The following is a 16,355-nucleotide window of genomic DNA, read 5'->3' as shown; positions in this document are numbered from 1 at the left end:
GCCTTGATTGGAATCCTTACATAGAATGTTGGTTTGTTTATTTACAAATGGAGATAATAAAGCCAGCCTCTAAAGATTGTTGTGTAGTCAGAGAAGGCGATGTGATAACAGAAGAATAATCTGTCTCTAAGAAGAATTGTATGTTGTGAGAAATTCTAAGCCACCATGGCTGCCTTAGAAGATGGAGGGAGAGGACCACAGTCCATGAATGTGAGCAGCCTCTAGAAGCTGGAAAGGCAAGGAAGGAAATGAATGTTCCCCTAGAGCCTCCAGAAAGAATGCGGCCCTGCAGACACCTTGAATTTTGCCCAGTGAGACTGACTTCAGACTTCGGACCTCCAGAACTTTAAGACAATAAATTTCTGTTGATTTAAGGCATTTAAAAAAATTGGTGTGGGGATTTAATGCAAAGCATAGTGCTGGCTACATAAGAGGTACTTAGGAACTATTTGTTCTTTTTTGAGGAAGACTGCATTCTGGTTTGTTTAAGTGAGAAAAACCTTTGAAAGTGAAGGTATTCTCTCCAACCTGACTTTCATTTTCTGATTCCTAGTACTTGAGCACCTGTTAGACATTATAACCTGGTCTCAGTCATGCCATGGAGAATTGGGGAAAGATCTGCTTTGTGCTTCAGAAAGAATAACTAAGGGGAAAAGCAGTGTCCTCACAAGCCCAGAGGGGTGACATGGGAGCTGTTACTAACAGAACAGATGACGTCTGTGCCCCTAAGAGCAGCAACCTCACATGGGTCATTGGTAGCTGAGGCAGCAACAGGGCAGCAGAAGCAAGGCCGGAGCAAAAGCACACAAATCATCTGTCGCTGAGCACAGGAGGGACAATAGCCTTTGGGCCCTGGGGGTCACACGGAAGAAAGGCAAAATCTGACCATTTCGTTGGAGGGATTACAAAATATCCTAATTGGGCATCAAAATAACATGTCCTGATCTTTTAGTCATATGTGTTATTTGTTTCACAACATGGAAATAGCTTCTGTTTCATTGATTTGGATTGGATTGGGGAGAAATCTGAGAAAATATCATAGCCTACCCTCCCTTGGCCCTTTCTTTATCTGGAACCTCTGAGACCTGGATGGGAGGGAGTTGGAGAACACAAGAGAAAAGGATAAAGTACAGCTGTCTCCTGGTATCCTCGGCGGGGGGTGGGATTGGGTCCAGGACTCCCATGATACCAAAATTCATGGATGCTCAAGTCCTTTATATAAAATGGCGCAGTATTTGCAATATGACCTACACACATCCTCCCATATACTTAAAATAATCCCTAGATCACTTATAATACAATGTAAATGCTATGTAAATAGTTGCCAGTGTGTGGCGAATTCAAGTTTTGCTTCTTAAACTTTCTGGAATTTTCTTTTTCCGAATGTTTTTGAACATCAAAATACTGGTTGAATCTTCAGATGCGGAAACTGTGGATACAGAGGCCCAACTATAGCTATAGCTCTTTGAGATAAGGGCAAGATGTGGGGAGCTTCATAGTGTTCTTGTTTTTGTTTTTGTTTTTCCTCTGTTTCTACCTGCCACCAAGACTACTTCCCCAATGCCATAGCTGAAGATCAATGACAGTAACTCTTAACCCCTTTCCTGTGTCCATATCAGGAGTGGTGTCAAAGAAGTGGTTCTTTCCTGTGCTGAAACTGGTGTCTACTATGATCATCCATGGTATATTGAATTACTGGCCCCAATTCTTATCCTTCCCTGTGGCCACACCCTTTGCCATGTGACTTTGCAGCTCTTCCAACAAAAGCAGAGTATATTCCCCTCCCCTTGACCTTGGACTTGACCCCATGATCTACCTTGGCAGGTTAGTAAGTGTGATACAACAGGAGCTTAAAAAGTGCTTTTGGGGTAGGGCTGGCCCTCTTGCATTCTATCATTGAAGAAGAATCCTCCACTTTGGGTAGTTGTTCCCTCCATTCTGGGTCCCAGGATAAAAACACACAGAGGAGAGATATGAGCTGGCCAGACCCAGAGCTTGAACAGAGCTCTTTCTGCTGAACCCAGCCTGAATCAGCTGATCCTTGGCTAACACTCAGACATGTGAGCAAATAAATGATTGCTGTTTTAAATCACTGAGTTTTGGGGTGATTTGTTATCAGTACTAGTTGACTAATGCACCATATTTCTGTGGAAAGGAGGTAGAGAGAAAGGAATATTCTTTTCGTGGGGATTCATAGGGATCTGTCACGGGGAAATTCTGCTACATCAAGGAATGGAGGAGAAGAAAAGAGGTGATGGGGCCAGAGTGACAATGAGGCTATGAGAAAAACAAGATAAATCTGATGGATAAGAGAAAATAAAATCAGAAGAGCTTTATTATAGAACCAAACTTGGATCTGCTAACCTGCAGAACAGCAAAGCCAATTTACTGACACCAAGTTGTGGTGAAGGACAGCGTTTATTGCAGGTGCCCTGCAATGAGAAAGGGCAGCTCATTCTCAAAAGACCCAAACTCCCTGATGGTTTTCAGGGAAGAGTTTTTAAAGGTAACGTTTGGGTGGTGTTTCAGGAATCTTCATAACCAACTTTCTGGATCCAACCAGTCTGGGGTCTTTGTTCTTGTGGTTAACATGTAGTCACCATCCTCCAACTGGGTAGGGGTCTTAGTTCCTGCAGAACAACTCAAGGATATGTGTCAGATTGTTATGTATATCCCTTGAGGAGGAACTAGGACTCTGTTTTATCGCTGCACTATTCTTTCTTGACTGCTTTTCCTTTGTTTCTGCATTCCCTCACTTCCCTAGTTAGTAACTACCTCTGTCTGCTCTTTGGAACTCAGGGAAGGCCTAGGAGACTAAAGCCTTTTCCCACAAACACGAAACGTGGGACACAGAGGGGCTTTTGTACCTGGGAGGGCCCCGCAGGGTCTGGCTTGGTTTCAGTATCACCCCTTAAGAAGGGGCTGCACAAAGAAACTTCTTCCAAAAGGTATAGTATGGAGGGGAGGAAAAGAGTAGCTTCACTGTGGAGAACCCTGACAAACACTACCTGAGCTAGGTGATCAAGGTCAACATCAACAGTGATAAGTCACCTTGATAGGAAGTAACCTTGATATGATCTGATGAGAATAGCACTTTGACCTCTGATCATCTTCCAAGAAACACATAACCCCAGAATAACCGTGAGAAAAAACATCAGACAAACCCCAAATGAGGAACATTCTACCAAATGGTTGACCAACATTTCTCAAAACTGTCAAAAACAGGGAAAGTCTGAGGAGTAGAGGAACTGAATGAAGGTGGTCAAAAGGTACAAACTCCCAGTTTTACGATAAATAGGTACTGAGGATGTAATGTACAACATGATGACTCTAGTTAACACTGCCGTATTATATATTAGAAAGTTGCTAGGAGGGTAGATCCTAAAAGTTCTCATCACAACGAAAAGAACATTTATCTTTTTTTGGCATCTGTATGAGATGGTGGATGTTAACTAACTTGTTGTGGTGATCATTTCACAATATATGTAAATCAAGTCATTATGCTGTACACCTTAAACTTATACAGTGCTGTATCTCAATAAAACTGAAAGAAAAATAACTAAAAGCCGAACAACAGGGCTTCCCTGGTGGTGCAGTGGTTAAGAATCTGCCTGCCAATACAGGGGACATGGGCTCGAGCCCTGGTCCGGGAAGATCCCACATGCCGCAGAGCAGCTAAGCCCGTGTGCCACAACTACTGAGCCTGCGCTCTAGAGCCCGTGAGCCACAACTACTGAGCCAGGGCTCTAGAGCCCGTGCTCTGCAACAAGAGAAGCCACCGTAATGAGAAGCCAGCACACTGCAACGAAGAGTAGCCCCCGCTCGCTGCAACTAGAGAAAGTCCGCGCGCAGCAACAAAGACCCAACGCAGCCAAAAATAAATAAAATAAATAAATTTTTTTAAAAAAGCAAAACAAAAGCAACAACAACAAAACCACAGCAGGGAAGTCTGAGAAACTGTCACAGCCCAAGGTGACATAACAACTTAATATAATGTGGTATCCTGGATGGGATCACAAACAAGAAAAGAACATTAGGTAAAGGCTGAGAATCTAAATTAGTTAATGATAATGTGTCAATATTGGTCCATTAGTTGTGACAAAGGTATCATATGTAGGAATTAACAATAGAGGAATCTGGTTGTGGTGTATAGGGGAGCTCTTTTGTACGAAATTTGCAGCTTTTCTATAAATGTAAAATTAATCTAAAATAAAAGTGTATTTTAAAAATTAGAAGAGTCGATTTTCTTAACTAAATCCTCAGTTTTCCCAAAAGGCTCTTTAGCTTGGTTTCACTCATTCATATCTCTTCCCTCTCATTCCTCAAGCCCTAGTTCACCCACCTGTCTTTGAGATAGTGCCCTCAATCTCTCTTATTACCCTTCATTTGTTCCCATGTTGCCTGCTGTCATGCTAGTACATCTGACCAGGTTTCCAGCTCCCGGATTGGTGGGTGAGGATAGGATGATGTCCCAGGCTGGATAAGACAGGGCAGGTCAGGACTGCTGACTTACTGTCATGTCAACAACTCAAACTTTGTCACCTTAAATAGCATATTTTTCTTCTCAGAGCAAAGGCTGTTTCTTTGAGGAACTGTGAAAACAAGCCAGCATTCTCATTTTAGGCATTTAAAAAATCTTAGAATTTAAGAACACAGCAGGGACTCTGAAAATCATCTGGCCGAAACCTCTCATTTTAAAGATGAAGAGAATGAGGGCCAGAAAAGATAAGGTTGACAAGGGTAAGCACAAAGCTGGGTTCCCAGATTCAGAGATCGTATGTGCAGTTCACCACACGAAACTTTTAGGGAAATAATGACCCAGATCAACTGTATTCATATCAGAAAATAGTTATTAAGGATCTACTTTTGGCAAAGCATTGTGCTTGATGTTAGAGGCAATAGAAACGTGAGCTAGAACAGTATTAGTCCTCAAGGAGCTTCCAATCTAGGGATGGATGGGAAATAACAGCAGCATGCGGAATAACTGTAATGTAAGCAAGAGTATATGTGCGCCGTAAGAGGGATAAGGTAGTAAGGAGGCCTGACATCCAGTTAAGGATATCAAGAAAGGATTCATGGAGGGGGTATCATTCCTGGTGGACTTTGGAGGATGGGTGAGATTTTGATGGGTAGACATGGTGGTGGGGGAGAAATTCTAGGCAGAAGGAGAGCACCAGCCGAGTCAGAAATGTGGGAAAGTACAGACTGCACTGGAGGAAGAGCCAATTACCTGGTTTGGGGAGAAAGTTCCGCAATAGGCCGGTATAATATTACAGAGGGCTTTGAATGATTGTGGCTTGGTATCTAATTCTGTACGTAATGAGGAGTGCCTGATTTGTGCTGCTGGTAGGGAAGATGGAGCATCTTACCTGGCTTGGCTTGGTGTTTTCACTGCAGAGTGGTAAGAAGGCCAGAGGCACGCTTATCCCCAGCGTGGAAGCAGAGCATAAGATGGACTGGGGGAAGGCATCCCCCTTGAATGAGGCGGGAACAGCCCGGGGAACCAGAGTGTCCTATGAGGATATGGGGCTTAAGTAGGGCAACGCAAGCATAGCCAGGAAAATGTGTGACCCAGGAGGAATGGGACATGCATCAGAGGAAGGACGGATAAAACTTGCGGCCAGTTTAAGAACCAGGGAGACCAAGAGATGTCCTGAGTAGTGAGCTATGGAATAAGATGAAGGTGGGGCTAGGGGGTTCAGGAAACTACAAATAAGAGGCTCATCAGTCTGGACTGTTCTCTTATGCTGGGCATCAAGGGGGTATATAAGGAAATTAAATTGATGTAATAGAAAATTCCAAAGTGAGTGCTAGAATAAGATGCAGCTTTTCAAAGGAAAGACTAAAGCACTAGTTTAACAATTATAAAGACATTGGACCATAATAAGGGTGTGATGGCCAGTTTTATGTGTCAACTTAGCTAGGCCACAGCCCCCAGTTATTCAATCAAACACCAATTAGGTGTTACTGAGCAGGTACTTTGTAGATGCAATTAAAATCCAAAGTCAGTTGACTTTAAGGGAGATTATTTTAATAATCTGGGTGGGCCTAATTCAATTAGCTGAAAGGCTTTAAGAGCACAGCTGAGGCTTCACTGAAGAAAAACAATCCACCTGTAGATGCAGCTTCAACTCTTGCCAGGGAGTTCCAGCCTGCCCTCTGGGAAGGCCTGCCCTATGGATTTGCTTCCACAATCACATAAGTTAATTCCTTGCAATAAATCTCTTAATATACGTCTCCTATTAGTTCTGTATCTCTGGTTGAACGCTGACTGATACAAAGGGTATTGATGAGCTGACAGAGGACAGCTTAAGAGACAATACAGTGAGGAGAGTTTCTTTGGAGGGAGGTGTGCTTTGATTTCCTCCTCAAGTTAGGTGGGGCTTCGATGGGACCACTGAGAGTTTGACATGTGTTCCCTGAAGCGTGGGACAGCACAGGCTGGTAACAACTGCTGAGGATGAGAGTTGGTGGGCTCAGTCCTTCAGCCAAGAAGCTACTAAAACCAGGATGGAGACTTCCAAGTGAAGACTTGAATTAAACACACATTGACATTAGCTTCCAGTGAAAACTGACTAAAGTGATCATACACGGATTTACTATAAAGCCATAAATCTATAAAGGTAGGAAGCTTAGAAAAAGAAGCAACAGGAACAAACTTTAGTTGGGAAGGAAGTAAAGCAGTGGTTACAACAAACAAACAAAAAACAGCAAAAGCTATCAGTATCATCTGCACACATAACCAGCTATTTGAAGAGAAGAAAAATTCTCAGTATTCCTTTACAGGGAACAACAGAGAATGCAAATGCTTAACTCCAAATTCTCAGGTGCATTTGGATAAACACAGATATTTACTACTTTGGTATTGGGTTACCCCGAGTTTTAAAAAGCAGTTAAGAGTGTCAGAAAATACAATTGACTTGATGTCACTACGAAATACAATCAAATCCATTTCTAGGTGTACTGGTTATGGATTTGCTGCTTCTTAGCTCCAAATTCACCATTTTTGCCTGCTCTGTGAAAACAGTTCTGGTACCTTTAAATATCTTTCCTTTGCCGGCTGGCATGGTGTTGAGCTTTGTCGGTAGAGGGGCTGCTACAAAGACACTGTAGGAGGAAAAAGGCTCCTGCAGGACACGGTGCCTGCGGGGGTAGGGGTAGGTGGCACCCAGAGGCCAGCAGCTGTCCCCCTCCCCTATACTTGCTCCCTGATCCTCCGCAGGTTTGCAGCCCGGTGCCTCTGGTGAGCCCCAGCTACTTCCCCAGCGCCCCAGAGGGCAAATTTCCAGCAAATTATAAAGTGACTTCTCTGCCATTCCACGAGCCACAGCTAAGCTCTCGCCAGCAAAGCCTGGTGGAGCGGGGCTTCCCTTCCGGGCTCTCTCTCAGCCCTGCGGATGGTGGCGGCTCCTCCTCTCTGCTATTGCTGTACGCTTTAGAGTTCCCTTTACTTCTGGACTAGCCGATCCCTCTTAGACCAATCATATCATTCAGTAATAATTCTTCCTATTAAAATTTTCCTGTTTAAACTATTGTGCATTTTCTCTTTCCTGACTGGATCCAGATTGATGTCAGAGGGAAAAATAGCGAAATATTAAACTTTTAGAAGTTTACTCAGGGACTTCCTTGGCTGTCCAGTGGTTAAGACTCTGTGCTTCCAATGCAGGGGGCACGCGTTCGACCCCGGGTCAGGAAACTAGGATCCCCCATGCTGAGTGGTAAGGCCAAAAAAAAAAAAAAAAATGTTTACTCTGAAAGTACACATGGAACAATTTGTATAGACCTCTTAGAATCTCAGGGGGCTTAAATAAAAGCAGTCCTCTTCTGGACTCTCAGAACTGTCAAGTTCTGAAACAACTCTGGTTGAGATTTAAGTATTGCCTTTATTCCTGATGAAAGCCAAGGTAAGGGACGTGGTCTAGGTGTGTGGTGTCTATGGGTTTCCCAATACTGTGCCCCAGAATCATAGACTCACCCCCCAGGCATAGGCAGTGGTGGATGAGGGCAGGCCTCCTTCAGAAGGGCCAGGCTGATACAGCAAGGTAGACAGCAACTGAGAGCATCCCCTCTCTGCAGGCCAACCAACCACTCCCAACACCTGGTGTGTTCTTCCAAAGCCTCTAATTAGGTAAATTGCTCCTTCTTCCCAGGGGAGGGGGGAGTCAGTGGTATGGAGAGGCCAGTAGGATTATACAGTCATACCCTCCACATGCCTCCCCCTCACCACCCCAACAAGGTCTATGCCATTTTTATGTTACTTTTCTGGGTTTCACAAGGACCAATTTAAGAAAGACACAGGCACGGTTGGATTATAACACATATCAGTTAAAATCCCATGTTCATAATCTCCCAATACCAATATGGAGAATGAAGTAAATTCAGGGTTTTTTTTTTAAATCATAAAATTCAGTATAATAACTTCAGCACGGTGCAAACATAGAAAGTTAGCCATTGTATCAGACAACAATTCTGGCTGATTTAAACAGAAAAGGGATTTACTGAAATGGTATTGGGCATCTTGGGGAATTTCAGAGAAATTCCTTAAAATTAGGATTGGAAGATGGGCAAAAACGAAGGGAGGCCAGCCAGTCAGCACAGCAGCCGGAGTCATGCCAGCTAGGAAGTGACTGTGAACGCACTTTTGGACTTTGCCCTTGGAAAATGGATGGTGCAGCCACTATCAAAGTGAATTCTCCACTTCCTTGCTTCTTTGCCACACTAGCTTCAAAGTCCCAGGTGGATGCATCTGACAGATTGCTTTCTCCTTAGCTCTTAGGTGTTCTGGGAAAGTGATTATCTGCTGTTCTCATCTTTAGGAAGACATAAAGAGACATTCATGGGGAATTTCCCAAATATAGGAAAAAGGTCCACATGCTAAGAAGTCAAGAGAAAAGAATGACAAATGGGCATTGTCATTTTTGGCATTAGTGCAAATAACCAAACGTTTGCGTGAATTAAAATAGGACATGCTTAAACCCACAATTTTGTATTCTGTAGTACCTTTATGATCACCAGAGAGATGAAATACAAAGTGTGACTTTAAAAAAAAAATACGCAGTGAATTTTATTTTATTTTATGTATTTATTTATTTATTTATTTTATTTATGTTTGGCCTGAGGCTTGCGGGATCTTAGTTCCCCAACCAAGGACTGAACCCAGGGCCACAGCAGTGAACGCGCCGAGTCCTAACCACTGGACTGCCAGGGAACTCCCACAAAGTGTGACTTTTAAAGAATTAAAGTCCGTAAGACAAAAAATTAATACAGCAATAAATGTTTATCTTCATTCCAACTAGGAATCAAGAAAATATGTAAACCAAGAAATAGTAATAGTTCTATGTTTATTATATTATACGTTTTTATTAGTTTTTAAACTGGAAGTATTCAGTATGTGGGGACAGTGCTTTAACATCCTTTTCTCATTTCAGAAAGTGAGCCTCAAGCCAGTATTCAACAATGGCAACCAAACTCTCATTTTTTTTCCTTCCTGTCTTTTTCTTAAGTATTCAGATTTGGTAATTATGTTGATAACTGTTCTGGGCATATTGTTCCTTAATTATCCCAATTATCCTAATAGTTGCTACAATTTGGGACTCTCCTTTTCAGAGTAAGGTTATAAGGGAGTATAAACAGTATTTGAAAATAACTTTTGCAGAGTAACATTTCGTTTGCTAGGTTGGAAGCCATGAGAGTTTAGAGCTCCCTGCACTTTTCCCACAGAAAGGAAACACATCCATCCTGGACAGGACATACCTGCATGCATCAAAGATACTCTCAAAAAAGTGTTTTTTTAAACATTTGTTAACTGACATTTCATATTCTTGATTACATATTTTGTCTGTGCTTTTCCAGGCAACCATCTCTGAAACTGGCATTCTAATTATAATACACACCATAAATTTGGTTGATATGAGTTTACTTCTGTGCCTTTTACTAAAAGCTGGCTTCTGAGCCCACAGGGCCAAGTGCCAAATCCTTGAGCATGTTCAGTCCCTCAAAGAAATGAGAACTGGTCTGTGTGGCCTATCTGGAGAAGTGACCCACCTTCCTTCTTTCCAGTGTCTACCACCTCTCTCTGTCCTTGGACACAACTGTGATTTTGAGGGGTACACAGAATAGTGGAAAGAACATGAGTTTTGGCACAGAAGACCTGGATTTGAATCCCAACTTTGTCACTTACTGTGGGCAAACTACTTAAACGGTCTGAAGCTCAATTCTTCATTTGTAAATTGGGAATAATATCTACTTATAGCTTGGTGGGTAGGATAATGTACCTAAGCTGACTATTATAATACCTAGAAAATAGTAGATGCTCAATAAATGGTAGCTAGTGTTAAAACATTTTCAAGTGATTAGCAGGTAACTCCTAGAATCACAGTGAGGAAGGAGTATGCCACTGAACTCACTCTTTTTGCCCAGACTGGAACAGAGGAAAAACCCAGCACACGCGAGGATTTTTATGCTACTGACTATAACTTCCACATTTCCCCCTATTCTCATGGTCCACTGTTACTTTTTTTTTAAAATTAATTAATTTATTTATTTTTTAAATTTATTTTTGTGGCTGTGTTGGGTCTTCGTTTCTGTGCGAGGGCTTTCTCTAGTTGTGGCAAGCGGGGGCCACTCTTCATCGCGGTGCGCGGGCCTCTCACTATCGCGGCCTCTCTTGTTGCCGGAGCACAGGCTCCAGACGCGCAGGCTCAGTAGTTGTGGCTCACGGGCCTAGTTGCTCCGCGGCATGTGGGATCTTCCCAGACCAGGGCTCGAACCTGTGTCCCTTGAATTAGCAGGCAGATTCTCAACCACTGCACCACCAGGGAAGCCCATAATGCTTGATTCTTATCAACAACCGCAAACCTGGATTTAACCTGGGGGAGGGGAATAGAGGAAGAACTACCCTCCCTTCCTCCACAGGGCAGGAAGAAATTACCTTCTCCCCAAAATACTGGACTCCTCCCAGGGCTGATGACTCTAGACCTCCCTCTCTTCCTACCCTCACCATCCCACCTTCTTTTAGGTTGTGAAGGTAGAGCAAGTGGTGGTTGATTTTAGAAAGATTTTTCTTTCACCAATTCAAAAGCCCTTAATAGGACTACTGAAGCCCACATGCCTGGAGCCTGTGCTCCACAACAAGAGAAGCCACCGCAGTGAGAAGCCCACGCACGGCAATGAAGACTAGCTCCCGCTCGCCGCAACTAGAGAAAACCCGCGAGCAGCAATGAAGACCCAATGCAGCCAAAAATAAATAAATAAATAAATTTATTAAAAAACAAAAGCCCTTTGTAGGAATGTATCTGGCCCCAGCACTGCTCTTTTCAGAGTGTAAGGTATTTAATACCTCATATCTTGTATCTCGGCTTTGGGCCTCTATGTTCATGCTTGCCTGTGTGCTCCAATCTAGGGTGACTCACTTGTAATCACATTGCATAATTCAGGCTGTTTGTGGGCTGGATGCTGTCTTAATACATTCCTTCCGTACACTACTGTGAGGGAGAGTGAGGGCAGTATGGGCTCTCAGCAGGTGGAGTCCACTGTGCGGTGCCCCCTACGGAAATGGAAACAAGATCATCTGCTGAGGAGTAAGCCTTAAGAACTTGACGCATACTGGAGCAGAGATAGAAAAAATTACCTGAAAGAAACCAAATGTCACGCAGGCAATCAAGACTAGACATTAACCTGACTGATAATACTGACTTGTTTAGAGAATTGAGCCCTGGAAGTGGAGATGGTGAGCCATGGACTCATGAAAAGGGGATTCATAGATACAAATGCAAACAGTGTCCAATTAAGCACGGTCCACAGAAGAAGAGAGCTTAGGAGCAAATTTCAAGTATCCTAGTCTCATTAGCAAAGCCGGTCTTAAAGGGGCCCGGGTGAAGGCAATCGATGGCTTATGGCCTTTGGCATATCTCCACTCCTATTGGGAAGACCATCCTATTGAGAAATGGATACATCTTGGTATCTTAATGCAATAGCATGAAAGAGCTGTCTTTCCAATGTCTTCCCAATTCCATGTTTACCAATCAATGTTCTGAGGATGACTTGATTTCCTGTGTAGTTAATCTAGAGGTTGAGTCATGTAGACTTTGAGGGTTGTGGTCCCTTTTGTATTATAAATAGTAGGCTGGCATTCTGATTTTATGCATCATGAACTTGATTAATGTATTGCACCCCTCAGAGATGGACTTGCTACTAGCAAGCTGATAAAAGAGGTCTGCTGAGCCCATGAGCCAAGCACCAAACCTGTTCTATGGTAAGATTCCCCAAGGGTAATAAGTGCTATCCTCTGAGGCTTCTTGGGAGAAGCTACCTACCTTCCCTTATTTGACATCTACCACCTCACCCCAGTCCACCCTATCTTTGAGCACAATTATGTTTCTCTATATAGAATAGTGGAAGGAATATGAGTTTTGACATCGGTAGACCTGAGTTTTAATCCCAGCTTTGCTACTTTGTAATTAACTTGGAACAAGTTACCTAACCTCTCAGTGCCTCAGTTTCCAAATTTGTAAATTGGGGTTTATCCAGTGGGGTTAACTGGAGGGATAATGTGTATAAGACACTTATTAGAATTCCTGAAAATATTGATAGTAGATGCTCAGTAAACTCTCTTTACAAATGTTGACAAGCGAGACATAGATTGCTCTCTGGATCACATTTTGGGAAGGACATTCCATTGAATCCATTCCTTTCCCCCTCAATAATACAGAGAAAATCCTGCACCCTGCTCCATTAACATTCCTTTTACCTGAAAAACCTAGCACAAAGGAGATTTCACTGTTACCGTAATCTCAACTTATTTTATCATTCTTGATTAAAGCTGCAGTTCTCACATATACAGTTGATGGATCCCTTTTCCTGAAATGACTCCCCGTCCCCCTCCTCTTCTTCCTGCCCTCTGGTCCACAACCCAGATAACTTCTTAGTCCTTCAAAACTCAGCTTGGACATATGGGCCTTTTGTTTCCTGTTTTGAGGCCTGTTCCTCTCCCTGCATCACTCTGCCCCCAGAGCTTCATAGACTGGATCCTTCTCATCCTTCAAGTGTCACTGTTTCAGAGAGATCTTTCCTAACCACCTCGAGTGCTTACCCATCCCACAGTAAGTGTCTGTCTCATTACTCTGCATTATCTTCTTTGTAGTATTATCACTGCCTGAAGATACCTCAACTTATTTTCTTACATAATGTTTAGTCTTCACCAACTAAGCTTGACTGGATCAGAAATTGTGTCTGTCTTGCTTACCACACAGAACCCCCTGAGCCTAGAACAGTGCCTGGCACACAGTAGTGCTCAGTAAAGACTCCTGAATGTGATAAATGAATGAATATCACCTGCTCTGGAAAGCCTGCCTTAACCACCGGGATGGACTAGATACTCCTCCTTTGAACTTCCATTGTCTTTTGGGCATGCTTCGTTATGTAGCCCTTGAACTGTATTGTAATCGTTAATTGTGCTATTTTTAAAAATACCTTTCATGTATCCTCGAATGGTAGTAACCCTTTCAGGGGTGAGAAGGGTAAGAGGTAAAACCCTAGAGGGAAGTAGTGTTGGAAACAATGGTGGCTTGTTGGGGTGGGAGTACTAAATCAGTAGGGTTTTCAATCAAGTACTCATTAGGGGTGGTAAAGTGGTTCTGGAGAGAGGAGAATCTCTCCCTGGGAACCACAGACCTACTTTAGAGTGTAGCAGTAGAGTTGTACTAACATCAGTCTGCAGTCAGGTAGGGACTGGGCCCTGAGCCTCCCTCAAGTTCCTTCTTTTTTTTTTTTAGATTCTATGTAGAGAATTTATGTATTTATGTATTTATTTATATTTTTATTTTTTGGCTGTGTTGGGTCTTCGTTGCTGTGCGTGGGCTTTCTCTAGTTGTGGCGAGCGGGGGCTACAGTGCACGGGCTTCTCAGTGCAGTGGCTTCTCTTGTTGCAAAGCACAGGCTCTAAGCGCACGGGCTTCAGTAGTTGCAGCACATGGGCTCAGTAGTTGTGGCGCACGGGCTTAGTTGCTCCGCGGACGTGGGATCTTCCCGGACCAGGGATCGAACACGTGTCGCCTGCACTGGCAGGCGGATTCTTAACCACTGCACCACCAGGGAAGTCCTACAGGAGTTCCTTATGTCATGCAGAGGAAGGAAGACGGCTGAAACTCTGGCTGGCAGCATGGAAGGGTTTTGCTGCAAAAGGGGCTGAGTGAGCCTAATAGTGGGCTGCTGCTGGGCTGCTGAGTGCGGACTACTGGGTAGGACATCAAATGAAAGTGAGCTTTGGGATTCTGCAGCACAAGAGAGCACCAAGGCCAAGGCCAAATCCTAGTCAGCAAAGGGAGGCCAGTACAAGACCCCACAACTAGGGCTGAGGCCCCTCTTTGGATGTAACAACAACCCAGTATGCTCTGCCCATTGCCATCTTGCCAAGAAAAAGGGCTTCGGGAGAAATAGCTCTGATACGGAACTAAACTTTGAACGGACAGAATATTTAAGCAAAATAAAGCTGTTTAAACCTGAAGAGATAGAAATACCTTTAACTGACAAATGTGAAGGTTCCTCCTACCTCACCCTCTCCTACCCTTTGTCTAGTGAGATAGTGGCTGGAAAGCCAGCCCTTTGTTATATTCATTTTTCTCTCCTCCACTCTTTAGACTATGAACTCTTTAAGGACAGAGTCTGTCTTTCAACTGTGTCTTCCTACTGTCTAGCTCAAATGAGAGCCACAAATGGGAGCTGCAGATGTAGTTTTACATTTTCTAGCAGCCACACTAAGAACTAAAAAGAAACAGGTGAAGTTAATTTAATAATATATTTTATTTAACCCAATATAACTAAAATATTATTGTTACAACAAGTAATCGATATAAAAATTATTAAGGAGATAGTTCCTTTTTTGTACTGTCTTTAAAATTTGGTGTGTATTTTACACTTACGGTATAGCTCACTTTGGACTAGCCACGCTTCAAGTGCTCAAGAGCCATTTACAGCTAGCACTTGCCTTATTGGACAGCATAGGTCTAGCACAATCCCTGTCACAGAGTAAAAAGAAGACAGTTGTTCAATGGATGAATTTATAATACTAAATGTTATCATTACATCTTCCTGCTTCTTAGGAAACTTGCTCCTTTCCAAGTAGGGCACAACAATAAATTATACTTTCCCTTTGATGTACAGCATCTACAGTGCTTTACTAATACTGCTTGGAATTGAATTTAGAAACAATGTAATAAAACATATATATTAACATGTCTTAAAAATGCACATTCAAGTATGACATGCTTATGTCAGATTGTAGCTCAAAAATGCTTGCAGCCCCTACTAAAATAAATATATGTATTTTGTCCTCAATTGCATGGAGAGCTAATATATGTGTAGCCTGGTATAATCTACCATTATATTTCACAGAATCACAGAGGCTTGTTTTTTAAAATTCTGTTGAGATGTTCTATATTTAATTACTAACCCACTTCATTGTCTGTTGCTTGACTTTCCAATAACCATGCTCACTTTGCTTAACTGGAGATTAATTTGATCAAAAAGACAGTCTGCATCTTGCGGGAATTTCCTGTTGTGCAAAATGATCTTCCTCAAGACTATCTAGCTAATTATTTCCTATTGTGTACTCCTGGAGTTGGAACTATTTGCTATCTTTTTCTAAGGACAAAGCTACATCTTCTTTCTTGTGTTTATCTTTACTGCCTTTCAATGCAATCTAATATGCCAAGAATGTTTAAATCTCCCCTCAAAATATCTGTTGGTCACAATCAAGCAGTGTCTTTCTCTTTGTCACCTACTTTATGAAGGTATAAATGACATTGATTCTGGAACAGAATGAATGTCATCAGCTACACTGTGGAGTATAACCATTATTGAGTAGTCCTCTCTCCCAAGTAACTTATGCCACCGCTTCACAGTGGTTCCATTGCCAATATGTTTGGCCACTTCCCAGCTGAGAATGTCTCTAACTAGGTTAGTATCTATAGTGGATAATGAATTTCACGTAAAAGTAGTTCTGTGATGCATAGAATCATCAGTGACCCCTTATCAACAGCATTCCTGGGTCATAATGAAACTGAGGGGGAGAGAGATACAAACAACTCTCAATCTCTCATGATCTCCCACCAAAGCTAAGTGCTACAGTTTCTCTGTTTGAGAAGATGAGGCAGAGTCTAATTTAAGGCCATAATTATCCTCCTTTGGATTCTCCCAAACAGTGTTTCAGTGATTTCCTCCAGCTAGAATTGCTCCTCTCTTCTGGGGGAACTAGCCAGTGCTTATTCTGTGGATTTGCTATACTGAGAATTATGGGACCCCTTCCTTCTTTCAACAACCTTTTATTAGGCAACTACCGCGTATTAAGCTCAGAAAAT

Source organism: Balaenoptera ricei, chromosome 3, assembly GCF_028023285.1.
Source record: "Balaenoptera ricei isolate mBalRic1 chromosome 3, mBalRic1.hap2, whole genome shotgun sequence".
Classification (NCBI taxonomy): Eukaryota; Metazoa; Chordata; class Mammalia; order Artiodactyla; family Balaenopteridae; genus Balaenoptera; species Balaenoptera ricei.
Note: the sequence above shows the minus strand (reverse complement) of the source record.